The sequence below is a fragment of the Oryctolagus cuniculus genome, chromosome 18 (genome assembly GCF_964237555.1).
Source record: "Oryctolagus cuniculus chromosome 18, mOryCun1.1, whole genome shotgun sequence".
Taxonomy (NCBI): domain Eukaryota; kingdom Metazoa; phylum Chordata; class Mammalia; order Lagomorpha; family Leporidae; genus Oryctolagus; species Oryctolagus cuniculus.
The window spans coordinates 48755701-48783033 of record NC_091449.1 but is presented as its reverse complement, the minus strand read 5'-3'; the positions used below and the strand labels follow the sequence as shown (position 1 = coordinate 48783033).

Below are 27333 nucleotides of genomic sequence, written 5' to 3'. Positions count from 1 at the left end.
GGATTCTGTCATTTACAAGCCAGAGGTCACAAGGAGGCCATGGCCTGTCTCCTCCTTCCTCCTCTCGGATTCCCATTGTCTGTCCCTGGCTGATGTAGCCGGGGAGCTCTCCTTGCATCTCGGCTGTGACACTTGACACGATTTGCAACATATGGAAATCAGCCTCCATCTGCCTGCGGAGTGGTTTTTGGTTTTCAGGCCCCAAAAGGTATTGGGATGCAGACAGTTCTCTCTCCTGCCCCAGAGAGCAGGCTGTGTTCGCAACACAGGTCTCAAATAACTTGTCAAAATTGAGGAAGGGAGGACAGCAAGGAGCCGCCCGGGGCTTGTGGCCTTAGGAAGCGGAGGATCCGTAAGGTGCCTTCAGGGTGAGACAGAGTCAAGCCGCCCTTTCAACTGTCCTGCTACTGCCCGCAGGGCACCTCGCTAATTAGGCTGCCTTCCCTGTGGCCTGTCATAGTCCCTTGATCTAGTTGATCCCCCTGGACCGTGTTCTGGCTGCGTGACCTTGGACAAGTGACCCCACCGCCCTGCATGACAATGCCGTCTTCTGGAATAAAGGAGGCTCGCGGGCCCTGCTGAGCCCTGGCCCATGATGGCGGACACAGGCTGCAGAGCTGGAGCAAGACTTTGCCCCTCCACCAGGGCTTCAAAAGCTCTTAGCAGGGCTTCCTACAACCAAAGACAGATTAAAAAGAGGCAAACAGAAGCTTTGTGACGTGTCCACATGCTGGACACTCAGGAGACAAGCCGTCGAAATGGGTACAGCTCCAAAGAGTTATCTGAACTTCAGGCATAAATACTCTCTTTCTCGCGTGAGGGAAAGGCTGATTTAGACAGGCTGGCCAGGTTTGCTGGGCAGGTTGAAGAGGGCGCCACCTCCACTCATCACTCTGGCATCCTCCTCTTGCTGGGGCAAAGGCCCACCCCTTTCCAGCGGTGACCTTTTATGGATGCGAATCTCTCTTACAAACAGGACGTCTCTCAGGGCTTCTCAAAATTAGACCTTAAAATAACCCGTATGCCAACGAGGCACATTTTGGGGTGCTATGTTCTGATTTCCTGCAATCATATTTTAGGGTGGTGTGGTCTGTGCCCCATCGATGTGGGATTCCCCGTAGCCTGATGAAGTCCCAGAGTGTTGGAGTTAGCCTGTTGAAGGGAATTTGACCTTGGCTGGGCTTGTTCCAAGTTCTTGTCCCCAAGATAGAGAAGAATTGAATGAGGTGTTTGGGAAGGCCATGGTCTACTGAAAGGGATCGTACTCTCAGTTGTGAGTGTAAGCAGCCTCCTATCAGGAGAAACGAAGGGCTACTGCCCCCACCAAAGTTGGGGGTGTCCTTTTACAGGGCAGGGAGTGGTGTGCAGGGCGAGACCTGGTTGAATATTCGAGAAGATGGAGTTTGGGTGGGGCCTGAGTATGGCTTACTTCCACTTCCTTTGTGTAGTGGAGCTTGGAAATATCACGGCGTCTGGCACACAGAGGGGCTGCAGCACACACACGGTCATCTCTGGGAAGGTGTCATGGCCTCCGTGCTTGCTGAGAAGTGAGACTCAGGGGCTTGATGGGGAATGCACGTGCCGAGCCTACGGTTGTGTTGGGTATTTCCGGCCGGCACACGGGGAAGCAGGTGGGGATTGGGCTGTATCTGTGCGCAGAGGGTGCAGGCAGTCCCTCAGCTCCTCCTCACTCACTGGCCACCTACCTGCGCACATCTGCCCCACAAGCCCTTGCGTTGAAGCCTTGTTTTCTATCTTTAGCCTGAGGAGCCTGCTCTTTGGAGCACAGTGTTGATATTTGATGACTATTCGATTGCCATTTCCATAAATTCCAGCAACTTAAAACGGAAAGATGGAAGGAACAGAACATTTGAGCTGAAATCCCTTTGCTCCTTTTCAAACTGAGGCACATTTTTTTCACTTTCACGATTCATGGCAGTAAAGCAGTAATTGCTCGCTGCTGTTCTCACGGAGGTAATACTGCATCATCTGTTGAGCCAGCTCTTGAAGGCTGCTTCTCCTTGCTTTGTTCGTCACGACACTGCCATCCATTGCAAACTCACCAGGCTCCTTGGACCCTGGTTCTTTTGGACAAGCACAGTGCAAAAAACCTAAGAACTACACATCATCAAGGCTGGGCAAGGCTGGGATCTTGCCTCTGATGACTGAGGGCAGGCCACACTTTACATATTTAATGCGTGTTTTTCCTGACTTGTACCTCCTAACAAAGGAAGAGTCAAATCACACCCTCATTAGCTTCAAAGAGAAATACTGATGTTTGGTGTTTTTTTCCCCTTTTTTCCTTTTTTTTTTTTTTTTTTTTGCATTTGCAGGAGGTTTAGTTTTGCTTAAAGAAAACACAGATGACGCTAATGAGACCGCAGTGTCTTAATTTGCATATTAGATGAGATAAATATTGAGCTAATTAACACCTAGGATGAATTTTCATTGCTTGGTACAATTGTTCTGTGGTAATAATAGTTCTCTGCTACTTACCCAGGAGCAGAACAACTTGAAGGCAGAGTCATTTCTACACAGCATTTCAGGCCAACAAAAAATTTACCAGGAAATGCTCTTCAATATTCATATCTTAATTAGTAATCAATTGTGCATCATCCTTCAAGTAAACCCTGTCCTACTGACAAGCGACAACAACAGAGGATCCAAAGAACAGAGAAGAATAAGGGTGTGAGATGGGGCTGGGACAAGGTAAGCTGTCTCATATAGGATTCTGGTTGGACCGTAGGACTGGCTACACAATGTTAACGAAAAAATATTGCATGCCATTTGCTAAGGGTAAGGCAGACTTTCTTCAGGACCATTGCAATAGGCCTAGGGAGCATGCTGCGATGGGGCTGTGCCATGGGTGAGGAGGACTGGGTTCAACTTGGAATCCATACAGCATGGACAAGGGGAACTTGAGAGTCAAGGAGAAGAGTGGAGGCCACTGGTTGCAGGACTGCAGAGAAGAAACATTGGGAGTAAGAAGGATTCTAGCTAAGCTGGCCAAGCATGATTCTTGCTAAGGACAGGCCAGGGTGACCCGTGAGAGTATGGAGGATGGTGGAGCATGAAGAACACGATCAGACATCAGTGATGCAGAGTTCTTGCTAAAAGGATTCAGTAGGTTGTTTTTTTCTTTTCTAAAACTGGATTTTACAAGGAAATGCACAGATGGTCCTAGGAGAAGTTTCAGAAGCCTGACTAGAACTTGGCAGAGCAAAGAATTTTTGCCAATAATGTGGTAGGGTCAGTGCAAAATGAAAATGCAGAGCGCCTTGTTTAAAAATTAATTTCAAGACAGTGTAGAGAAATTGAAATGTTCCTCTGAAGGTTTGTTTTAGTTGAAGCCAGTAAATAACCCCTTCTCTGCTTTTCCCTCTCTTTCTCTGTAACTCTGCCTTTGAAATAAATAAATCCTTAAAATTTTTTAAAAATTATTTATCTATTTATTTGAAGGGCAGAGTGAAATAGAGAGAGAATCTCCCATTCTGTGGTCACTCTCCAAATGGTCGCCATAGCTGGGGCTGGGCCAGGCCAAAGCCAGGTGTCTGGAACCCCATTCAGGTCTCTAACTTGGGTGTCAGGGGTCCAAGTGCTTGGACTGTCTTCTGCTGCATTCCTAGGCCATTAGCAAGGCGCTGGATTGGAAGCAGAGGAGCAGGCACTTGAGTTAGTGCTCCAGTATGGGATGCCAGCATTGCAAGCAGTGGCTTCAACTGCTGCAGCCGGATGCCAGCCTGCTTCTCGAAGGTCTGATATTTGAATCTGGTGGGATAACTGGCAGTAGATGGATTAGTAGGAGGAAAAGTGTACAAATTTACTTAATGTGCAAAGTTACGCAGGAGCCATACAAAACATGGAACTTAGAGACCAGATGGTTGAGGCTCGAATACCTTCCTCTTAGGGAAGATGGAATGGGGCTGCAGGCAGTCTTAGAGGAAGAGTACATGAGTGTTAGGGGAAATGAATGAGCCAAGCTTAGAGACACAACCGCCTGGCAGGACCATGCCTCTGGGCTCTAGGTGCGCTGTTTGGTTTTCTGTCTCTTTGTAACAGGAGCTTGGTCTTCTGTGGTCATTGGAATTTTGGCAAGAGGATTGCACGCCATTGTGTTCCTCTTGGTGGAACTGGCCACCAAATAGGCAAGGTAAGCCAACTTCAGAGAAGGTCCTGCCTTGGATCTGCTCTTTCCAGTTTGAAGTCCAAAGCAGCATATTTTGGGGCATTGTTTTCTGAGCACCAACAACAGCCATTGTAGAACATTAAACCTACTAGTGTGGGGCTCTGCTGAGTGGAACTCCCGTTCGCCTGCACCGGCTATGTGCACATGCTCATGAAGCCAGTGCTGTCTAGTCTAGTGGTGGACTAGGGCTTTGTAGAGGAAAAAAGAGGAAAAAATTAAAAAGGAAATGGTATTTCCTGTCTAGCTCATTTCAATGAACTAAATGAATGTAATTGAATTTAAATGAAAGTAGCTGAACAAACAATGCTCAGCACCAGATCCGCTGTGCCTCTGCTGCCTGCCCTCCCTCTCCTCCAAAGACAGGAAAGCTGTTGTTTGCACTTGTGATTCCCCTGACCAGCGCACGCAATTCTTTCTCCTCCTCCCACACTCACTCCAGAATTACTTCCCCACCTTCAACAATGCCTCCTCCACTTTCCACTTCTGCATGTTAAGCTTTGCTCTGCCTTTTGTATTTTAATTGCTTTCTCTTTTGCTTTTTAATGAGCAATCAGGGCTATTTCTTTATTGAGGACCTGCTGGCAAATTTCAAGCAGAGTGTGTGCATGTGAAAGGAACAGGTGGAGTCCCATGCTATGGCATGATTAGCTGTAGGGAGGCCGAGAATAGCCATCTATCTGAGGCAAAATGTCCACTTAACTTGCAGCTTTAATTCAAAGGAAATGTCAAGTACTCAACTATATGCTATGTAGCAATTGAAGAGAAGATTGGAAGGAGGGTAAGAGAGAATAACTGAGACTACAGCCACAGTGGGGAAATTAGCGTAGGTAGATTGTGTGTCTGTGTGTTTAATGCCCTGTATTGTCCATCAGAATTAACTCCCTAGCAACAAGTAGGCAGGGAATAAAGGCCAAAGTATTGTGGGCTAAATTAGGAGAAGCTATAAACTCTTCATTATGGAGTAAGGAGCTGTATTCGTGCAGGGTGTACTACATTTTAGGTTTGCTTGGAGGAAATGCTCATTTGTGCCACAGATTTTATTTCTGGGTGATTTGTAATAATTTTGCCAGCAGGCTATTTGTTTCTTTGAATTTCTATGTTTTTTGTGTAAGTCCTCTGGTGCCTTGCACTCAGCAGGCTGCCAATACATGCATGTTGATTGACTGGCAGAGATTTAGGGAGCCATCCAATGAGTTTTCTCATCGAAGGACTGGAAACCACAAGGCTTCAATTAGTACCTTTGCTCCTGGCTGGCACTCTTCAGTGTGACAAAGCCATCAGGTTACAAAGGGATGTGGGGAATTGTCCTAGCAGTACCACAGATGTCACACCAGTCCCAAGCTCTCAGAGACAGCTGAGTTCAATGATAGCACACGTGGCTGTGCGTCTGTGCCATTTTTGTGGGATTCCCCTGTGCCCTGAAGGGCAAACTTTGTGATTTAGAACTGTATCAGCAGGATTGGATTCAGATGGCAGAGTAGGGAGGGAGCTTGCCGTTCTAGTCTAGGAGAAGATAGTTTTTAAAAAGTGGAGAAAATGCGGTCTCAGGGAAGAGTTAGGGAGAAAATGGCAGAGGAAACTCCAGGCACATTGGAGGGGCACAGCAGACCTACACGGAGGGTGTGCATAATCAGGACCCCAGCAGCCAAGAGCTTCTGCACTGGCTTTGGAGAGAGGGGAGGCCAGACTGCAGCAGCCCAAGCCACTGGCCACAAAGTCCCAGGAAGAGCCTGGAGGGAATCCAGCTTGGAGCTCTGTGGGGTATAGTGAACCTGCCAAACTAGAGGAAGTAAAACAGGGGCGCATATTTCTCCCCAGTCACCCTTCAGTAGTTCCTGTAACAAGCTGATAGAGAGTGGGCACCACTTTGTACAAACATAACAGCTGCGCCAGCTTGTGTCTACACCCAGCAACCAGCAGAGCAGAGACTCCTAAGTCTGGCGGGTAGAGCTGATGGGGGGGTTGGTGCTCATGACTATGGGAGGCTTGTGTGCCAGGACTGTGAAAACACTGAGACTGCAGGGCTTTGAAAACACTGAGGATGCGTGGGAAGGCTCAGGGTGTGGCTGGCACTTTGGGCAGTCACTGTGGGAGGCTCCACACACTCAGGGCTCCCTGGTTCCCTGGTGAGGGACATTGCTGGGGAATCTGCTTGCACAGGTTGTTTGTGTGGTCCTTGTGGAAGTGTGGATGAATATTATATCCACTGGGGCTGGTGCCCAGGCACTGGTCTTCTTTGAGGAGAGGAAATGAGTTGAGTCTACACTAACAGAACAGAAAAACCATTTCCTCTGATTAAAAAAAAAAAAAAAAAAAAGGAGATTTACCACACCCAAACTGGGTGTCACCTTAACACTACCTTCACCCTGGAGCATTAAACAAAGCTGCCTGACCACACCCACCACATGCCTCTAGGTATTCCCTGAAGGCACACACTCCCCTAATCTACACATAGTCCAAAGATAAAAGCAACCATAGTAAAAACAAACAAACAAAAATAAAACAAAGAAGAAACAAATGAGTATCTCCACAAATCAAAATTGAGATCTTAAAGAAAAAGCAAAATAAAATCCTGGAAATTAATAATTCAGCAGAACAAATAAAAAATGCAGTGGGAATACTTAACAACTGAATTGGTAAATCAGAAGAGAAATCACAGGAAATTATACAGTCAGACAAAAAACAAGAGAGGAAATTAGAAAACTAAAAGACACTGTTGGGAATCTACAAGATACTACCAAACGATCCACCATACAGGTTCCAGGAGTTTCTGAAAGTGTGCAAAGACAGAAAGGATTACAAGGCCTTTTTAGAGAAATAATAACAGAAAACTTGCCTAATTTGGAGAAAGAAAGGGACATCCAAGTACAGGAAGCACATAGAACTCCTAATAGACATGATCAGAAAAGATCTTCACCACGACACATTTTAATCAAACTCTCCAAAGTAAAATATAAAGAAAAGATTCTAAAAAGTAAGGAGAGAAACACCAGAATACTTTCAGAGGATCTCCAATTAGACTCATAGTGGACTGCTCATCAGAAACCCTACAGGCTAGGAGAGAATGGCAAGTATAGTCCAAATATTAAGAGTATTAAGAGAAAAAAAACTGTCAACCGTGCAAAGCTCTCATTTATGTATGAAAGTGAAATGAAGACCTTCCATAACAAGTAGAAATTGAAAGAACTTGTCACCACCAATCTAGCCTTGCAAAAGATTCTTAAGGATGTGCTACACACAGAAACACAAAAACAAGATCTTTACTATGACAGAAGGTAAAGGAAGAAAATCTCCCAGTACAAAGGAAATCTAAAGTACAAAATAGGAATATTTTTGGGAAAATGGCAGGGCCAAGTTGTTACTTATCAACAGTCACCTTGAATGTAAATGGCCTCAACTCTTCAGTTAAAAGACAGAAACTGGATAAATGGATTAAAAAAGAAAACCCATCTGTTTGCTGCCTGTAAGAAACACATCTCACCAACAAAGATGCATGCATGCAGACTGAGAGTGAAAGGATGGAAAAAGATATTCCATGCAAACAGAAATTCAAAAAGAGCTAGTATAGCCATCTTAATATCAGACAAAAGAGACTTTAACAAAAAAAAAACTGTTAAAAGAGACAAGGACATGATGTAATGATTAAGGGATCAATTCAATGACAAAATGTAACTATTATAAATGTATATGCATCTAATTAAGAGCATCTGTCTATTTAAAACAAATGTTAAGGGATCTAAAAGGAGACGTAGACTCCAATACAATAGTAATGGAGGACTTCAATACCCCGCTTTCAGCAATGGACAGATCAACCAGACAGAAAATCATCAAGGAAACAACAGAGTTAATCGACACTATAGACCAAATGGACCTAATAGATATCTACAGAACTTTCCACCCTACAGTTGCAGAATACATTCTTCTCAGCAGTACATGGAACTCTCTCTAGGATTGGCCACATGCTAGGCCATAGAGCAAGTCTCAGCAGATTCAAAAAAAATCAAAATCATACCATGCATCTTCTCAGATCACAATTGAGTGAAACTGGAAATCAGCAACTTCAGAATCTCTATAACATATGCAAACAGATGGAGACTGAACAACATGCTCTCGAATGAACAGTGGGTCACTGAAGAAATCAAAAGAGAAATCAAAAAATTCTGTAAACAGATGAAGATGACAATACAACATATCAAAACTTATAGGATACAGCAAAAGCATTGTTAAGAGAAAAGTTTACAGCAATTGGTGCCAACATCAAGAAATTGGAAAGGCATCAAGTAAATGAGTCATCAGTATATCTCCAGGATCTAGAAAAACAACAGCAAACCAAACCCAAAACCAGTAGGAGAAAAGAAATAATAAAAATTAGAGAATAATCAACAAAATTGAAACCAAAACAAAATACAAAAGATCAGCAATATGAAGACCTTTTTTTTTAAAAAATAAAAAAATTGACACACTATTGGCCTAACTAACCAAAAAAAAAAAAAAAAGAGAGAAGATTCAAAATAACAAATTAGAGATGAAAAAGACAATGTAACAACAGACACCACAGAAATAAAAAGAATCATTAAAAATTACTACAAAGAGCAGTATGCCAACAAACCAGGAAACCTAGAAGAAATGGATAGATTCCTGGACACATACAACCTGCCAAATATGAGCCATGAAGACACAAAAAACCTAAACAGACATGTAACCAAGATAGGAATTGAATCAGTAATAAAGACCCTCCCAACAAAGAAAAGCCCAGGACCAGATGGCTTCACTGCTGAATTCTCCCAGACATTTAAAGAAGAACTTGTTGGCGCCACGGCTCACTAGGCTAATCCTCTGCCTTGCGGCACCAGCACACCGGGTTCTAGTCCCGGTTGGGGTGCCGGATTCTGTCCCAGTTGCCCCTCTTCCAGGCCAGCTCTCTGCTGTGGCCAGGGAGTGCAGTGGAGGATGGCCCAAGTACTTGGGCCCTGCATCCCATGGGAGACCAGGATAAGTACCTGGCTCCTGCCATTGGATCAGCGCAATGCGCCGGCCGCAGCACACTGGCCACAGCGGCCACTGGAGGGTGAACCAATGGCAAAGGAAGACCTTTCTCTCTGTCTCTCTCTCTCACTGTCCATTCTGCCTGTCAAAAAAAAAAAAAAAAAAAAAAAAAAAAGAAGAAGAAGAAGACGACGACAACACTAGGGAATCTCCATAGATATATGTATGCATGATGGAGAAAAGGCCATGTGAGAATCCAGCAAGAAGGTTGTTGTTCATGAGCCAGGAAGGGAGCTTCGCCAGAGAAACTTAACTCCAGTTCTTCTCAAGTTACTTAAAACAATGGAAAGAGAAGGAATCTTCCCAAATTCTTTCTATGAAGCCAACATCACCTTAATTCCTAAACCTGAAAAAGATGCAACTGTTAAAGAGAACTACAGACCAATTTCCCTGATGACCATACACACAAAAATCCTTAACAAAATTCTGCCCATTTGATTCCAACAATACATCAGAAAGATCATTCACCTGGAGCAACTGGTATTTATCCCTGGTATGCAGGGATAGTTCAACGTTCACAAATAAATTAATGTGATACATCACATTAAAAAAAAAACTGAAGAACAAAAAGCATATGATTACCTCAATAGATGTAGAGAAAGCATTTGATAAAATATATCACCCTTTCATGATGAAAACTCTAAGCAAATTGGGTGTAGAAGGAACGAACATTCCTCAACACAATCAAGGCAATTTATTACAGACTCATGGTCAGTGTCCTATTGAATGGGAAAAAGTTGGATGCATTCCCATTGAGATCCAGCACCAGAAAAGGATGCCCACTCTCACCATTGCTATTCAGTATAGTCATAGAAGTTTTAGCCAATGCCATGAGGCAAGGAAAATAAACCAAAGGGGTACAAATTGAGAAAGAGGAAGTCAACCTATACCTATTTGCAGATGACATAATTCTATAAATAGGTGATCCAAAAGACTCCACCAAGAGACTATTAGAACTCATAGAATAGGTTTGTAATGTAGCAGGATATTAAATCAGTACAGAAAATCAACAGCCTTTGTATACACAGACATGTCATGGCTGAGAAGGAAAGATCAATCCCATTCACAATAGCTACAAAAAAATAAAATAAAATAAAATGCCTTGGAATAAATTTAACCAAGGATGTCAAAGACCTCTAAGATAAGAATTGCAAACCATTAAAGAAAGAAATAGAAGAAGATACAAAAAAATGGGGAAATCTTCTATGTTCATGGATTGAAAGAATCAATATCATCACAATGTCTATTCTTCCAAAAGCAATTTACAGATTCAATGCAATACCAATCAGAATACCAAAGACATTCTTTTCAGATCTAGAAAAATGATTCTGAAATTCATATGGTAACACTGGAGACCTCGAATAGCTAAAGCAATCTTATACTACAAAAACAAAGCTGGAGGCATCACAATACCAGACAGTTAGAATCAAAACAGCCTGGTACTGGTACAAAAAAAAAAATGGATAAACCAATGGAGCAGAATAGAATCACAAGAAATCAATCCAAGCATCTACAACCAACTTATATTTGACCAAGAAACTAAAGCCAATCCCTGGAGCAAGAATAGTCTCTTCAACAAATGGTGCTGGGAAAACTGGATTTCCAAATGCGAAAGTATGACACGGAATCCCTACATTACACCTTACACAAAAATCCATTCAAAATGGATTGAAGACCTAAATCTTTGACCTGACACCACCAAATTATTAGACTTACCATGCGACCCAGCCATCCCATTCCTGGGAATTTACCCAAGGGAAATTAAATCAGCATATGAAAGAGATATCTGCACCCTCATATTTATCACAACTCAATTCACAATAGCTAAGACATGAAATCAACCCAAGTGTCCATCACCCAAAGACTGGATAAAGAAATTATGGGATATGTGCACTATGGAATAGTACACAGTGGTAAAAAAAATGAAATTCGGTAATTTACAACAAAATGAATGAATCTGAAAACGTCAGTCTCAAAGGGACTAATACCACATGTTCTCCCTGACCTGTGATAGCTAATAGAACACCTAAAAGGCAACCTCTAGAAGTGAAACTGACACTTTGAGAAGCAATTATTGAGGAATAGTTTTTTTTTTTTTAGTACTATTTGTTGAACTCTTTACTTAACATAGAGTTAAAAATTTGTGCATAAAGTCAATTGAAAATAGATCTCAGTAAAAAATGAGTGGGATAAGAGATGGAGGAGGAAGAAGGATTAGGAGTATGGGTGGGAGGGTGGGCATGGTGGCAAGAATCACCATGTTCCTAAAGTTGTAATTATGAAGTATATGATGTTCGTAACTGTAAAGCTGTATAGTTCTGCATACATTCCTATAGACTTAATTCTAAGGGTACAGTTTAAAAACTGGCCGTAGGACTACAAGTCCCCTTAAGCTGGGTGGTAAAAATACCATCTTCAGTGTTAAAGTGATCATATGGATAGGATCAAGTGTCTGGTAATAATAATAGATAGAATTAAAAAAGAGAAAATGCTCCAATATGGGAAGCAGTCCACACAGCAGACTCATAGAATGACAATCACTTTAAGTAACACTCTGACCTCATAGTCAGCCCTTAAGGCTTCCAATTTGGCTGAAAAGCCCACATGAGCATTTCAGGCATAAAAAGCCAAGACACAGTGGCAAAAAATGTCCTACATGATGGACCTCAGTGGGTGAGACCCCAGTGAAAAGAAGTGATCATCAAAGAAGGAGGCACTTTTCTCTGAAGGAGGGGAGAACTTCCACTTTGCTTATGACCTTGTCTAAAAACTGATGGAGTTTGTGGATTCAGAAGGCTTCCATAGCCTAGGCAGCTCCTGTCAAGAGCCTCGGATGGTCACTGACATCATACATAAAGATGTTAATTGTTAAATTAACAATAGAAGTCACTGTGCACTAACTTACCATGCAGGACCTCTATCCTCAAAGAGTTGTATTATAATTATGTTTAAGTGCTGGCAAAAGATGTATCATTCTTGGGTGCTTCTTTAAAGTTAATTAAGTTAACAAAATTAAATTTTAGAAATGAAATTAACTTTAAGATGCAGTGACTTTGAATAGCCCTTGTCTGGACTGTTGAGAAACAGCTGCTTTATGTTTTGTTTTGTTTTTTACTTTTTATTTCTATGTAAATTGTTGACCTCTTTACTTGGTACGGAGTTGGTCTTCTGTGTATAAAGTTAATTGAAAATGAATCTTAACAGAGAATGGGACTGGGAATGGGAGAAGGAGGAAGAGGAGGAGTAGGAGACTGGGTCAGAGAGCGGATATGGTGGGAGGAATCACTATATTCCTAAAATTGTACTTATGAAATGCATGAAATCTGTATTCCTTAAATGAAAGGCCTCTTTGGAGATAAAAAAAAAATTTTTTAAAAAGGAACTGTATCAGCCACTTCCCCAAATGAGCAATTTGACTATTAGGTCAAATTGAGCAAGCGTGAGGGTACTTCAAAAAAGTCGTGGAAAATCAAATTAGAAGATACATTTATTTTAGTATAAACACTTTTTTTGAAATCCAAGCAAAAAGCTCACAAAAATGCATATTTTGAGAAAACAATGTGCAACTTTCCAATTTTTTTGCACCCAAGTAACCTTACTTTTCAATTCCCTTGTCTGTGAACTTTTGGAGGTACCCTTGTATTTTGCATGTACTAAATATTATTTTTCAAGCTAAGCCATCAAAGAGCTCCATTTTCACTCCCTCAAAGGTATTGAGAAGCGATCTGCATCTTTGTGGCACAAGTGAAATCACTGTTGAAACATCTGCGTCCCATAGTGAGGGTACCAGTTCAGGTCCTCCTGGCACCTGCACTTCTGCTCCAACTTCCTGCTAATGCATCCTGGGAGGCAGCAGATGATGATGGCTCAAGTGCTTGGGACCCTGCCACATGGTCTCCATGTGGGCGGCCTGGGACGGAGCTTCTGGCTCCCAACTTTGGTCCAGACCAGCCTTGGCTGTAGTAGATATTTAAACCCTCCGATGGAAGATTTCCCTCACTCTCTCTGTCTTTCAAGTAGATGAAAATAAATAACAACAACAAAAAGGTAAACACAGAGAAGACTGGGCATTTGGGAGATCTGAGTATACCATTTTGCCAGTTACAGATGAAATGAGTGATGTCCTTTGTATTTGTATGTGTGCTTGTGAGGACCTGGTTGGCTTCAGCTTGGAATACTCCTTATCAGTCTGAGTGTGTGAGGTTCAGATGGTTTATCTCAGATCTGACCAGCGTCGGTCACTGTATTGGTCAGCTCGGGCTGCCAAGACACAGTGGCTTAAGCGAGGCCGCAAATTCCATATGTAGGGGCTAGCAGGACTGGTTTTGTCCAAGGCTCCTCTCCTTGGCTTGCAGATCTCTGCCTTCACTCTATTTCCTCACTTGGTTGCCCCTCAACCTCTGCATATCTGCATCCTAGTCTCCTCTTCCGATAAAGACACAAGTCTGTTTGGACTAGGGTCCACTCCAACAATTTATTTCCACTTTATTACCTCAATGAAGACCCGCTCTCCAAACCCAGCCACATTCTACGATCCAGGGGATTGGGACCTTAGCCATGTGAGTTCTACGGTGGACACAATTCAGCCTGGGACAGTGATCAAGCCATTTCCCTTCACATCGTACTGTTGAGTGCACACTGTCTGAGAGTGGAGATTAATTGAAGGCACTTGAGGAAATTGAGGCAAAGAGATTCTGAGAGGAGAGGGTTGGAGACTCAGTCACAAGCCACCCCTCGGCCCCTTCTGGGGGTGCCAGCCCACAGGGCCGGGCACTGGAGGACACAGCCTCCTGCCAGGGCAGATGCTCACAGCCCACCTGTTGCTGAATTCCACTCTGTTGTTCACGGTGATGCTCTCAAGCCTTCATTAGTGACACTGGACAGAGACAGAAGGGACAGGCGAGGAAAATAAAAAGACTGAGCCTTGTGTTTTATTATGCCATGTTGGTCCTTGGTCCATCACTCCTTCTGCCTAGCTCCTGTCGCTCTCTGCAAGGTACAACTTCTGTGAGCTAGAAGGACTGTGACAGGCTGACAGGCAGACAGGCAGCGGGAGCCCGGGCTGGGTCACTCCCTTTGCTCAGTTCAGTGCTGACTGTTGGTGATGTCAGGGAGAATTTAATCCTGGTTTCCTGCAGAGAAGGGGAGCTCAGGAGCGCAGGAGCGCTGCATCCCCACCAGCTCCGGGGCCAGGCCTGGGCTGAGCCTCTCTTCCCGCTGCTGCGGACCGGCGGGGCCCAGCACCCTCTCACTTGTCCGCCCTCGCAGAGACCTCAGACCAGCGTGTCTGGCGTCTGTGCTCTGAATGTTGTGAAGTCAGATCCTGCTTCAGAAGGCCACTCAGCACGTGACCCCTCACCCTCCGAGGCCAAAACCCGCTGTTCCCAGTGGTGTTTCCTTCTCTGGCTCTCTTCTTTCATGCTAGAAGAGGTCAGTCCTGACGGTAGAACTGCACCCTGGGAAACGCAGGAAATGCAAGTGGCAAGCTCATGTGCCTCCCACGTCGCCTCAGTGGTGTTCTCCCTTTAAGGTCCACACCCCCCTCTTTCAAGGGCAAACCCATCTCTGAACACCACTGAGCAACTAAACTACCCTTCCTCACACACACACACACGCACACACACACACACACCTGCTCAGGTGGGGCTGTTCCCAGGAGGCCACTTCTTTTTTTAAAAGATTTATTTATTTATTTGAAAGTCAGAGTTACACAGAGAGAGGAGAGGCAGAGAGAGAGAGAGAGAGAGAGGTCTTCCATCTGCTGGTTCACTTCCCAATTGGCCGCGACAGCTGGAGCTGCTCCAATCCGAAGCCAGGAGCTTCTTCCAGGTCTCCCACGCGAGTGCAGGGGCCCAAGGACTTGGGCCATCTTCTACTGCTTTCCCAGGCCATAGCAGAGAGCTGGATGGGAAGTGGAGCAGCCAGGTCTCGAACTGCCTCCCATATGGGATGCCAGCACTTCAGGCCAGGGTGTTAACCCGCTGCGCCACAGCGCCGGCCCCAAGGAGGCCACTTCTAACTTGAGAACTCACCATTCCTCTGTGCAGCCTTGTAATTCAGTCTTTTATGTGCGTATTCCAAGGGTTTCATATTTATGTTTATCTCACTATTTGTTATCTCACTCTTCCTCCATCCCAGAAGAATCGGACATGTTTTCCTTGCTATTCCCCAAAGGTAGAGTTAGGTTTGACCCCATGAATTCACATGACACAACTGTTGGACTGAATTACATTCAACCAGGTGGATAAATGATCATGTTGCTTAAAGTGTGTTGGATCTCACTCTGGCTAATGCAGAAGCAGCTTCTTAACCCATTTTCCCATTACCTGTGGAGCAAGGGTTTTGTCCAAGCATGGTCTTCAACATCACAGATGAACCAAGTGTATAGTTCTTGAATTACTTCCAGGTACTAGCAATGTTCAAAGAGGTGACCTCTCTACACTTCTCCAGAACAGGGTCAGAGACCATGTCTGTCCTGTCCACTTTCCAGTGCCTAGAAGAGCGACTGGAAAGTAAGACACTCGATGAAAACTCATATTAATAGAATAATGAATGAACACCTTTGGAGGGAGCTCTGTGTTCATGCAGCAGTGATTCTCGGACCCCCATGGATTGCAAAACTGATGGAGCAAGCCCCTCATACAAAATGGCATCATATTTGTATCTAAACTATTTGCATCCTCCCATACACTTTAAATCATGACTAGATTGCTTATAATACCTAATACAATGTAAATGCTATATAAAATAGCTAGCTGTACATTATTGTTTGGAGAATAATGATAAAGAAAAAAGTCGTTACAGGATTCAGTACATATGCAAATAATTTTCAAATATTTTTGATCCACGGTTGGTTGAATGCATGGATGCAGACACCAGTGATAAAGAGTTGACTCTATGTCATTTTATGGAAAAGTTAAGTCATTTGCTGAAGGTCCTTCAGTTACTGCCTGCCAGAACCACAATTCCAGTCTGGTCTTCTGGACTCCAGTGGATGTGGTATCTTCAGGTTCCCCCGTCTTCTCTCAGTATGTCCACCAGTAAGGTGGACAGCGACTCTGTTGCTTTCAGTGGGGGAGGGGTACAAATGCTGTGCAATGAAGAAGGACAAGTATGATCCAGAAAAAGCTCTGGCCAGAACGAGAGGAAGTGTGATTAGTCCTATTGCAAAGTTACTCCTCCACAAAAAAAATCATAGGAGGACTCAAAGAAAAGATGGCAATCTGGTGGGCCTCGGAGGATTAGAGATGCATAACCTTCACATGACCTTCAGCCATGGATGCCAGGTCTGCAGGAGAGGTCAGCTTTGGTTTGACTGACACTCGTTTGTCTAAGGAAATTCACTGAACAAATTTTACCCAGTACCCTCATGTCTGTGCTCTCATGATGTTTCCAGAGACACAGGATAGGTCACGTAACCCAGCAGTGATGGGTCGCTCTATGGCCCTGTTATTCGGGCATCACACAGCACCATGATGGAGTTCTCTGTTATCTGGATACTTCCCTGGGAGACAGCCCCAGGTTTGAGGGTACTTACTGGTTAAGTTCCGGTGAATGGGGCCTTTGTTTTTCACCAAAGCAATCATCTCTAAAGAGTGGGAACTCAGCTCCTGCTGTCAACCCAAAGCTGAGGAGAAATGAAAGCTCTTGATCTGCAATTGATCAACTATTAAAGCCACAGCGTGGGGTGTTCCTGTGCTTTCTCTGCTCTCTGTTTTGTTTAATATTTCCTCATTGGTTGGAGCACGCTCCTTCATTTCAGACACATGGAAAGTACTTCTTGATAATTTATGCCAAGGAGGGTCCAATTTGCAGACAGATAACAGGTGCTCTTTGGGGAGCATTGAAATGGCATTGTCGTGGAGGATGTGTGCTAATGAATAGCTCAAGTGCTCGCTCCTGACCGCGGGTGCTCAGGAGGAGCTGTCGCTGCCCGAGGAGCGCACTGTGATGTCGGCCCCCACCATGTCCAACCCTCTTTGAAAGGGCAGGAGAGACGACAGATTCTCCCTGTTTTAGGTGTTTAAACACATTTACTTAATCTCACAGCAGCCTCTGCGCGGAGCCCTGCTCGTCCCCTCCTCTGGGTGAGGAAACAGAATCTCCGAGGGCTTGAGTCACGTGGGTTGTCAGGGGTGCAGGTTGATGTCCCTGATGTTTCGAACGTCAGGTGGTGTTTCTGGTATTGTTTTTCCTTCCACAATACGTTTTCCCTCCTGAGATTTAGAACGACACTCACTGTTTTTTTAGGATGACTTCTTTTGTGCCTTCTCTGTGACAGTTGGAAGGAACAAGAGGTGAGAAGGAGCTGGATCTGATATCACCCCTGAGGTAAGCTGGGCCCCTGTCAGCCCCCCATTGCCCTCAGGCAGGTGTGATGTAGAAAGAAGACTCAGGACCCGCGCAGTAGTGCCTGGTGGGGAGAGCGGGAGCAGCTATCATGCACTAACTGCCCTTTGATAGGCTTTACAAGAAGTAACTTTTCCATTATTGTTTTGCAGTCATTTAGAGACAGGAAAGAGAGAGAGTGAACTCCCATTCACTGTTTCACTCCCCAAATGCCCTCCATGTCTGAGGGCAGCCTGGAGCTAGGAGACAGGAACCCAGTCCAAATTTTACACATGAGTGGCAGGAATCCAGTCACTCCAGCGGTCACTGCTGTCCCTCCATTAGCAGGAAGCTGGGACCAGGAGTTGAGCGAGGTATTGAAGTTGGATTCTTTAATTCCGCACAGTGTCTTAACCACAAGCACCCACCCATAAGGGCTAACTTTCTGAACTTGGAGAGCAATCCTGTATGGTATGCACAATGATGAGGACAAAATACAGCTATAAAGACTGTAGATGAGTGCCCAAAGGATCAGACAAGAAGGACACAGGACTGGGATTTTAAATCACTGGCCTCTCACTCCCAAGTCCACAATTTCTATTGTGTCACATACCTCCTGGTTGGGGGCAAAGGGGAAAGTTCACCAACATTTTGATGGACATTTTGGGAAGAAGCCACGTGGTATGAGGAATGGCAGGGGCACAGGAAGTGGACTGTCAGGGTGGACAGACCCAGCCAATGGAGGCAGGACTAAGATGGAGAGGGGAAGGGAAGGAGGGCCTCTCATCCAGGAGGAACGACTGAGCTAATGGCATCGCGCCTCTTCTGTTTGAGATTCTCACGTATCCTGCAAGAGCAGACACCCATGAAAGTGGTCCTGTGTGTTCTCTGCCTGTCACATTCCCAGCCTCCCCTCCAACAGCTTGAGAAAGTGGAGTTTGTGTTTGATTTGTTGTACGTTGATCTGCAATAAAGCCACGCCTGGCCAGAAAGAGATACCTTTGCTCCACTTTGAGAACAATGACTGGGAAAGCAAGAGGGAGTTTATGCTCTGTTATCACTGATGTTTAGGACATAGTGATCACAGGAAAGATTGTGGTTAATGTTGGCGTGGGGACATTTAAGAGTGTAACACAAGTTGGGTCATAGCTGTGTCAGGAGGAAGTTCAAGAGTGTGACACAGGATGTGTCCTGGCTCTGCACTGGAAGCTTTTGATGGCAACTCAGATAAGGTTCTCACTAGTAAAAGGGGTTTAAAATGCACAGGAAACAGGGAAAAGCAGACGCTTTTATTAGAGAGGCAGAATCTTTAATTCACATCAGCTTAAAAGCAAAAGGGTCTCAGACAGGGCTTGGAAGAAAGCGCCAACCAGCGAGCAAACTCCAAGAGTTAGGAGCGCGTTTCCTGCAGTCGGAAGTGAACGGTCCAGTGTATGCAGACCATGAGTGAGGAGCATGTGAGAAGCAGGGCCAGCACAGGGTGGGGGTGGGGGTTGGGGGGCACTGGTTAAGCCACCTCCTGTGACACTGGCATCCACATCACAGTGCTGGTTCAAGTCTTGGCTGCTCCACTTGAGTTCCAGCTTCCTGCTAATGCAACTGGGAAAGGAGCAGAAGATGGTCCAAGTGCTTGTACCCCTGCTCTCGGCATCCACCTGGCTCAGTCACGGTTATTGTGGCCCACTGAGAACCAATCAGTTGAGGGTCTCCTGGGGTAGGGACACCAGTAAAATCATTGCCTTGTAGGGGCTGAATGTGGGCCAGAAATAAGCTCTGATTTCCTCTCGCTGGGTTGTGGATTATCAGATGCTCTGTAGAGCAGTGCTTTTCAAATGAGAGTCTCGTTGAACTGCAGATCCCGATTCAGCTGGGTGGAGACGACGGAGATCCTGAGTTTCTGTGAAGTCCCAGATGATGGGACACGACCGGGCCCAGTCACTCTGCAGCAATGAGGTGTAGGATCAGAGTCGACGCTGTTTTCTGTTTGGCTTATTTGTGTCAGTTTGTGGAGTAGCACGAAGCAAATTCTCCTTCTGGCATGTGAACCTCACCATACGCCATTAATCCACTCATCCTCTCGAGGAAGGCGTTAGAGCTACAGTTCTGCTCTTGGTGGAGACAGAGACGTCGATGAAGTCTGAGTGTGAAAACTCTTGTCTAGGGAGATCACAGGATTGGGTCTTCTCACGGCGTTGTATTCCACGGCTGGATTTGCTCTGGTTGAATGGGGTTTGAGGTTGATCTGCCTGGGGATCTCAGAAGAAGTCTCTGTAGGGCCAGAGTCGTGGCACGGCTGGCTAAGGCTAAGCTGCTGCTTGTGACACTGGCATCCCATATGAGTGCTGGTTCAAGTCCCAGATGCTCCATTTCAGCGCCAGCTCCCTGATAAGGCTCCTGGGAAAGCAGTTGAAAACGGCCCAAGTGCTTGGGTCCTGATTTCAGCCTGGCCCAGCTCTGGCTTTTGTGACCATTTGGGGAGTGAACTATTGGATAGAAGATCTCTCTCTCTCTCTCTCTCTCTCTCTCTCTAACTCTCTCTGTAACTCTGCCTTTCAAATAAATAAGTAAATATTTTTTAAAAAGAGAGAAGTACCCATCCCATGATTTTCTCCTCTTGTCTCAACGAAGACACGCATGTTTCCCCGAGGCCTCGAGTGTCTGATTACACACATGGAGACGTGTGTAACTATCACGGTTTCCTGGAGCAGCTCAGTAACACGTAGGCCTCATCTGGCCCCCCACACCCCAGTCTCCTGGAATTTAATTCCCAAACCTGCAGTTTGGGGAAGCTGGCAGCCTGGACTCTCGGCCTCACACATGTGCTCCGTTACTTCACTGCCGCCCACACCCCAGGACTGTGGGGATATCTGTGTGCAGAGCTGAATAATGGCCCTGGAAATTGGAAAGCCATTTAAAGCAGGAGGCCATCTCATCCTCACCCTTGGTAAATGTTAGAGAGTGCAGGAGTCCTGACCCGTGGATTAGTGTGAGGAGAGGAGCAGCGGAGTGCAGCAGGCTATCGGGGAAAGGAGATGGTGTTTGGAAATTAGGGCTGGATGCAGGATGAGGGCAGAACGTGCAAGCCTTGCTCGCTTGGCCAGGGCCCAGGAACTTCTCTCCAAAGTGTTCCAGGAGGGGTGGAATTTCATCTCAGCGAAAGGGGGTCGACACGCGGCCGGCAGAGACAGACGAGTTTCTGAGATGAAAAATGCAGCCTAGAGTAAATGTTATCTCCTCTAAAACATGAACCACAAAGAGAATAATTGTTTAATCAGCTTGGGCCTTTAAACAATTCCGTTTTTGCTGCGCTCTTCATTCTTGCACCATGACTCTGTGCTGCTCACCTGTTCCCCTGCCAAATGGGTGTCTAACCAAGTTCACGATGCTGTCAGCCAAAGCTCACCGTGGAAAAGGAGAGAAATTTAATCTGGGACATGGAACAAAATCAATCAATCAATCAAAACCAAAATTTCAGAAAGTACTGTTTTGTGAACTTCATTGTCCTCCAAAAGTTTGGAGAAAGCGAAGCGGCCTGTAGCACAAATAGCAGGAGATGATTTTGTCCGATGAACACAAATACCTGTAGAGCACACACTCTCTGGGAACCTCTGGCCTTTTAAATAAAGGGCCCTGGGTTTTTAGATTTCCACATAATTAAGGATTAATAATTGCCACTTGTTGTGCTACTGGCTCAACACGGCATTGAACTCACTGTTCTCACATTTCTCCCAAAATCCACGCGGCAGTTCCAGCGGCAGGCCCTGCCTATGGAAATGTGGCCGCTGGACAACCGCAGACAAACCCAGGTTCTCTCTCTCCCTCTCTCTCTCTCTCTCTCTCAGAGCAAACCTAATAAAAACGCTAAATGTTTCAGGATGCCTGAGTGATATTTTGTAAGTTGTCTGTAGCTAAGGGAAGATTCCATAGCCCCAAGAAATGGGATAAATACCAGTCACCTTCATTAATCTGTAAATTTCAGGAAGAGAAAATGTTCTCGAAAAGACACAGCTGTGGTTATGGAACCCGCAGACACCTTTGTTTAGTTTGACACATCATGGAACCTACTTTGATGCATTTGTTTGGTTATTTGATGTATATGAAGACCTGCTGGGATGCCAAGGTAAAATCAAACAATAACAAAGAGGACCCCACCCCAGGGTGCATCACATCACCACAGGGATATGTGTGCCTGGGACTCTTCCTTTTCTTACTGAGTCACAGGAATCCAATCATGGGGCCTCCACTCTGATGGAAGAATCCGGTTCCAGCTCGGTCCCAAAGACCTCTCCTGTCAATACCAATCAGATTAGGATTCTGCCCACTTAGGACCTTTAACATTTTAAGATCCATATATTTATTTGAGAAGCAGAGTTAGAGAACGAGAGAGAGAGGTCTTCCATCTGCTGGTTCACTCCCCAGGAGGCCATAACAGCTGGAGCTGGACCGATCTGAAGCCAGGAGCCAGGAGCTTCTTCTGGGTTTCTCATGCAGGTGCAGGGGTCCAAACACTTGGCCATCTTCTACTGCTTTCCCGGGCCATAGCAGAGAGCTGGATCGGAAGTGGAGCAGTTGGGACACAAACCGGCGTTCATACAGGATACCAGAATCGCAGGCGGAGGCTTAACTTACTTCACCACAGCGCTGGCCCCAACATGCGACTTTGAGAATTAGATTCCTGCACAAGGCCGCGGGAGGAGCCATGCTCAAGCCACGGACATCAGGAAGGACGAGGAGGCTTCCTGAGTAAGCAGTCCTACAACTTTTGCTTGCAGTCCCCTCAATATTTAAGGGTTTTTTTCTGTCACCTATTTTGAATTGTCTTCCGATCCTCACAGCACAGGAGCAGAGGACAACACAGGCCCCGTGTCACACAGGGGGACACTGAGGCACAGAGCAGGTGCGGGCCACCGGCAGGGTGTAGCCAGCGAGCGCCACTGTCCCTGCCTTCAGCGAGCTCTGCGAAGACAGTGTCTGCTGCTGTTTGCTTGTTTCTGGATTACGTTGCACGTGTTACGTTGGATCAGATTTAGCTGTGGCTAGACTCACTCTGAGTCACTGAGAGACATTTTTTTTTTTCGGCTGCTCTTGTCAGCTGGCCTCCTCAAGCTGTCATTCCCGCACCTGTGGACAAACCCCGGCTACAGCCCTCTGTGTCTTGCACTACTTGACTGCTTGTTCCAGAGCTGGGATCTTGCACTCCCTGACCACTTGTTCCAGAGCTGGGAACCCGGCTGCGTCCTCCACCTCCGGAGAGCCGTGCGTCTTAGCGAGATCTTCTTAGGAGCACGTTGCTACAGCTCCTGTGTGTTCTGGAGCAAGACTCGGGAGCCTAGGAGGAAAGGCTTAACGGGCATCAGATTCGAAGGGTCTCCTCTCCCAAGGTCCCTGGGCCAGGGGAGGGCTTGGGACCTTCCGATCCCATGAGGCAGTGGCCCCGGGACACATGAAGTCCACTGGAAAATCCGTGCTGGCGGTGGGTTTGTTTTGTGATGAAATGCCGCACTCCCTTGCCTTGCTTGGTCTCCCCTGGCTGCTTAAGAAAAGCCCCATAGCCAGGGTGAGTAGTCTCAGCCACGAGAGCAAGCATGGCTTGTTACATGGTGGAGGATCAGAGTCGACGCTGTTTTCTGTTTGGCTTATTTGTGTCAGTTTGTGGAGTAGCACGAAGCAAATTCTCCTTCTGGCATGTGAACCTCACCATACGCACAGTTCTGATGGCTGGGGAGGCCAAACCCAGCTTTCTGCTTTGCAGAGGAATGCCTCCACAGGGGGCGCTAGTCCCAGCCGAGGGCTCCCCCCTCGGGACTAATCACCTTGCAGAGGCCCTACCGTCTTCACGTCCTCACATTGGAGACCTGGGTTGTTACCAGTGGGTTCGGCGGGGACACAAACACTCAGACATAACGCTCCCTTTCCTGCCATTGAGACTAAGCCTTGACACACAAAGAGAAGCTAGAAGGTCATTCTGGGTGGCCTCCCAACAATGACAGGGGTGCCCACAACACTTTCGTTCCACGTGGGTCTTCTTCATGAACGCCATAGAGCAGAGCATTGTGAATCTGATGGAGGAGGCCCTGGGTGACCGTGGGGTACGCTGGATTTGTGCCCTGGTCTCTTCTGGACCAGGCGCGGTGGCCCAGAGGTGAACGATGGTGTTCCTGCCACTCGGAGCCACCAGCCCCCCTTGGCATTCTGTTGCAGACCCCAAGTTCCTTGACTCATTTGTGCTAGAATTTTTTTTTTTATGACAGGCAGAGTTAGACAGTGAGAGAGAGAGAGAGAGACAGAGAGAAAGGTCTTCCTTCCGTTGGTTCACCCCCCAAATGGTCGCTAGGGCCGGTGCGCTGTGCTGCTCCAAAGCCAGGAACCAGGTGCTTCCTCCTGGTCTCCCATGCGGGTGCAGGGCCCAAGCACTTGGGCCATCCTCCACTGCCTTTTCGGGCCACAGCAGAGAGCTGGACTGGAAGAGGAGCAACCAGGACAGAACCCAGCACCCCAACTGGGACTAGAACCCGGTGTGCCAGCGCCTCAGGCAGAGGATTAGCCTGTTGAGCTACGGTGCCGGCCCATTGTGCTAGAAATTAAGGGGAGGTCCGACTTTCTCCCAGACAACGCTGATGAGGGGCTGATGTTGAACACTGAAGGGAGCTGGACAGGGGTTCCTATCAGGGTGGGGAGGAACGGCTGTGTTCTCAGTCTGGGGCTCAGTTCCCCCCACCCCTGGCCTGTAGCACGGCGGCTGTGGCTGGCTCAGTGTTCTGCATGGGCGCTGTTGGTCCTCTTGCATGCGACACACTCAGATATGGCGGAGTGACTCTCTGCCGCATCCCCAGGAGGTCACATATGGGTCGGACTGGGCTGCTCTGGGCATTTACATGGGCTAGGAGAGCTAATGGCACTGACGGGGCTCTTTTGGTGAGAGCTTGGGAGCCTCCTGCTGGGAGTTGGGTGGGGTAGCCTGTGGTTGCGCTGGGCTAATGGGTACGCGGTGAGCTCCAGAGTCAGGTTTACTTTGTGAGTCAAACCCTGTTTCTCCCCGTCTCAATTCTGCGTGTAGAGTCCCAAGGAGGTGTTCAGAAGATTGGAGCTGGGAGGCTCAGAGCTGCCCTGCCTGTGTTTCCGAGGTGGTTGTTACGCTTACACACGGCCTCAAACAGCCACAGACTGAGTAGGAACCGGGCAAGGCTGTCTTCCCAGGCAGCCAAGCTGGTATCACAGCGCAGATCCCCACTCCGGAAGTAGGACGGAGCAGGAGCGCTGTGACGGCGGGAAGGAGAGCTCGTCTGGGTTTGCGTGGGGAGAGTGATGAGACGGAAGGCTCGCTCTGGGAGACAGTGTTCTCTCCGGACACGCACCTGGAAGCCTGGTGCCTTCCCACTCGACCTGGCGGTGGGCTTGGCTCTTGATGAATTAAACGCAAAAACAAAAAGCCTCTTCTGAGAGAGAGAGCGAGAACAAGGGCGAGAGAGCGAGCTCGACTTCGAATTGAACTTGCCAGAGCTTCACTAAGCTCCGCACGTGAAAACAATGACATCTGTGAAATCCATGCATACTTTTTTCATTCCATGAAGTTCCATGAACTTTTTGAAGGCCCTTCCTATAGACTGGAAAATCCTTTTGCACCAAAATGAACATACTTGGGTCTTGCTGTGAGCATTCGGAAGGGCCCTCGTAATGCCCGCTGCGTGCACCAGGCGGCATGCAGTGGCTCAGATGCCCCGGAGCGCCTGGGTTTCCAACATGGACTCAGTCATGTCCATTCTACAGATGAGAAAATACAGGTAATGAAGCAAGGGGCAACCACACAATTAGAACTCGGGGGGTACTTGCCTCTGAATCCTTCTGTTTCTTTGTCAGTTGACTTGAGTCCTCTGGGGGCAGTGCTCTGGGCCAAGGGGCCGGGTGTTTGGAGGATGGGGCCGTGTTGAAGGAGAAGAGCTGGGCTGCAGGCCGGTGTTTGCGCTGCTGCAGATGCGTAGTGCGTAAGGGGGAAGACGGACATCAGCCACGAGAGCAAGCATGGCTTGTTACATGGTGGAGGGACTTGGATCCCCATGGGAAAGAAGCATCAGAGCTGGAGCAGGTGCTGTGCACGGGCAGGCAAAGCCGTGGCTGGGGAGCACTCAGGAAGGGCCCACCCTGCCCTGTTGCTTGCTGGTGAACTTGGTCGTGGAGAACGGAGGCTTTAGATGCCTTCTGTGCAGCTGCAATCCCCAAAACCAGGGTGTGGGCACCTCAATCCTGTTGACTTTTGGGGCTGAGTCATCCTTTGTTGTAGGAACTGCCTTACCATTGCAAAGAATTTGTCAGTTCTTGTTGTCTTTACCCCAGTGAAGACAACCAAAATTGTCTTCAGACATTACCCAGTGTCCCCTGGGGAGCAGTCACTCCTGGTTAAAGCACAGGTCTGACTCTGTGTTCTCCGTAATGTTGTAGCGGTGGCTTCCCTCCCCTTGGTGCTGATCTGGAAACTAAGGCTACTGGTTACAGCGTGTGGATCTGGGAATGTGGAATTTTGAAACCACACTCATTCTAATCCTACACAGACTCTGCCTTACCTCCGAGGGGTAGAAGGGCCAGGGCAACAACCCTTTGGACTTGGTTGCTGAGAGCTTTGATCTGTTTTTCCTCTGCTTTGTTGCTTGGTCCTAGCCTGGTTTGCTTATTCAAATAGGCAGAACAGCGCTGTGCAGTGTGAGAGCAAATTGCTTGATTTTAATCTCTTTAGGTATGCCTTATTAATGCTCCTGCCAAGCACACTGTGACTGGACGCGTTTATTCTCAAACATTTTCCACACCCTGTCTGTGTCCTAGGAGGCATGACAGCTGATGCTGGGGACGGGAGCATGAATGGACCGCACCTGGGTCCTACTGTCCTGGACTTTATTTTCTAGCTGGAGTCAAGACAATAGCAATCGCGACAGGAGCCATGAAGCTCAGCAGTGTGCTCCAAGGGGAAATCAACCAGGTAAACTGAGACCTCGGCGGGGGGAGATGGTACTGGCTCCGCAGCTGCAGGGGAGGGCAGTGGTGTTCCAGGCAGAGGGAAAGGCAAGGTCCTATGATGGCAAAGACCTTGGTCTGTTTGGGGAATGGCAGAGAAGTTCGAAGAGGGTGGATGTGCAGTGAGATCCACCCTCCTCCCCCAAGAGGTTGATCGCTGGATGTCCCAGCTGGTCACCCGGTAACAGATTTTCAGGCCCACAAAGAGGTGAGCATGGGAGGGAGAGCAGAGCAACGTGGATGTGTTTGGAGAATGATGAACTCCCAGCCTGGAAACCTCCGTGGAGACAAACTACTGTCTCTGTGTCTGCTTCTTCTCTAGGACCCCCACACTCACTTGGGTTGTCCCCATCTTGAGGACCAGCCGCTGATTCTGGGACTTTTTCTCTTCCTAGGCTCCCTCAAGCCCAAGTTCTGCCTTTTCTCCCTGCTACTTGTGTCTCTGGGCCCTGCCCGGGCCTTGCCTGTGTGAGGGGACCACCTGGGTGTGGTTTCTCTGCACGCCCTGCCCTGTTCCCTGCCTTGTCTTCTCTTGAGGATGAACCCACTGAATCCTCAGCCTGTGCTGGCCTTAGGAGGCTGTCGTCTTCTGCCCTCCCCTGCCTTTCTCCAGGCCCGGGGCCCTGAGCACCAGTTCTCTTCATTTGCTTTGCGTCCTCAAATGCCCTAGAATGCATTCTTCTCCCACTGCTTAGTCTCGGGATTTGCATGAAGCCTGACCCTGTCCATCACTGGGATGTGCTTAACTGCATAGGTGCTGAGCCTGTACT

At 47.0% G+C, this 27333-nt stretch overlaps 1 long non-coding RNA gene across 2 annotated transcripts in view; it reads left to right on the top strand.

Moving 5' to 3' along the window:
- Positions 1 to 27333, top strand: part of LOC100340747 (uncharacterized) — a 180062-nt gene that overhangs the window by 146859 nt on the left and 5870 nt on the right. For both annotated transcript variants that reach the window (XR_011384312.1, XR_011384311.1), the window contains 2 exons: positions 17483 to 17563; positions 24618 to 26528. This is a non-coding gene — a long non-coding RNA (uncharacterized lncRNA). The remainder of the gene's footprint in view (positions 1 to 17482; positions 17564 to 24617; positions 26529 to 27333) is intronic.